Raw genomic sequence first — 1,791 nt, 5'->3', positions numbered from 1 at the left:
TATTTATTTAAAAGTAAAAACACCTAGGAATCTTTACCTGCTTCCCTCCTGCCTTCCCCCCACCCAACGCCTGCAATGGGAGGCACCACTTGGGTGTAAGTGTCCTCACCAATAAATTCCAAACACATCTAGAGAGTTTGTGAGGAGCATGAGGGGTTGAAGAGAGTCTGCTCAGAGAGAATTCACTCAGCAGGAGTCAAGTATACCAAGCTGGTTCATTAATAGAGCCTTGGATTTCAGGGAGGAGAAGAAATTCCAAATATAGCTGGGTACCCATCGCTCGCACCTGCCCAGCCAGTCTCCCGTGGCTCGGGTCACAGCAACAGTGTAAGTTAAAAGGAAAGGACTCTTTTGCTAGATACTCAGGGATGCAGAAGGGTATGAGCAGCCCTCACCTGGGTATCGATCCTTTAACAGAGTGTGGTGTATCAAGGGGTAGAAACACTTTCTCACTTTCTCCCCATTTTACTGTAGACCTCTATACAGCTTTAACACCTTGAGGTCTGGGATGTTGGCAGTGGTGTTGATGGTAGTGGCAGCAACACATGGCAGAGGGGACAGCGTTCAGGAGCAGCGGCAATCATGCATGCACACTACAGCAGTGCCCAGCAGATGCAATGCCCGTTTCCAATTAATGCAGTGGAGTGAAGGAGTCCTACAGAATCTACAGCGATGTCTGGCAAAGCCAGCAATGCCCAGGTCCAGTGGTATAAGAAGTAAAGAAATAGGAACAACGGAATAAAATGGTGGTAACTGACTGGACAGCTAAAATGGAAGCTGAAAGCTAAAACAATCCCAGAAACCCTCAGTAGACTGCCAATGCCTCACTGACCAGAGTGTTGTTAAATGGCCACCCTTGCTAAAGAGAAGGTTGAGAAAGCAAGTTTCCAACTTTTCTGTTCTTAATCTAGACGCGAGCAAGGAAGAGAAATAACAGAATGAATCTTGACTCGTTAAAGGTAAGTTTAAAATCAGTATCAAATTAAATATAGACAAATGTTAGGGAGAAAGATCTAGAAGAATCCTGCACTCAGATTGTAGGTTTATGACACAGAAAAATAAAATGTCTTTCCTTAAATCAAAAAAAAAAAAACAAACAAACAAACAAACAAACAAACAAAAAACCCCAAACAGTGAATGGGTGTTCATCTACATGTTTTAAATTGAGATAGATTGTTTAACATATGCTTATGTCATTCTTTATGATTCCCCACAGTAACTGCCATTTTCCACTTGTCAACGCTGGATCTCATCACATCTGGTAGATGGAGTGAATTCTACCACATTTTTTCTTCCTTTGTTTTGAAAAGAGATTTATTCTGATAAAATTCATGCTCATTATAAATATTGAAATATACAAAGAATAAAGTAAAATACAACTGTTGGGGTGAACATCCTTCCAGACAGCTCTCTTTGTGCACCTATTAAAACATTATACAAATGGGATCATGCTGTTCCGTTGTCTCCCTTTTTGCACTCAGTTACATGTGTCATAGGCAAATTTCCATGTCATCCAATAAAGATTTACATTATCATTTATGTATTATCTATATAAATGTGCCACAATTTCTTTAACCAGTGATTTAGCCCTATTCATGACTATTTAGGTGAACACCCATTTTTCACTATTGCAAACAAAACTGAAATGAAATCCTCGTCTTTAGATCATTGTATGCGTTGGCAATTATTGTCTTGAGGAAAATTACAAGAAGTGGGATTGCTGGGTCAAAGGTGCACTTGTTTAAAACGTGCATTCTTTCCATCCTTGTGCACTCTGAAAAGGCTGGATCA

At 40.4% G+C, this 1,791-nt stretch overlaps 1 long non-coding RNA gene across 1 annotated transcript; it reads left to right on the top strand.

Annotated features, from left to right (window-relative positions):
* The first annotated feature begins 690 nt into the window (after positions 1-690).
* LOC131518144 (uncharacterized) lies at positions 691-1,446 on the top strand. Its single transcript, XR_009264942.1, has 2 exons — positions 691-959; positions 1,217-1,446. It is a non-coding gene; the product is annotated as an uncharacterized LOC131518144 (long non-coding RNA).
* The last annotated feature ends 345 nt before the right edge of the window (positions 1,447-1,791 follow it).

The sequence above is a fragment of the Neofelis nebulosa genome, chromosome 7 (assembly GCF_028018385.1).
Source record: "Neofelis nebulosa isolate mNeoNeb1 chromosome 7, mNeoNeb1.pri, whole genome shotgun sequence".
Taxonomy (NCBI): domain Eukaryota; kingdom Metazoa; phylum Chordata; class Mammalia; order Carnivora; family Felidae; genus Neofelis; species Neofelis nebulosa.
This window is presented reverse-complemented; position numbering and strand designations above follow the sequence as displayed.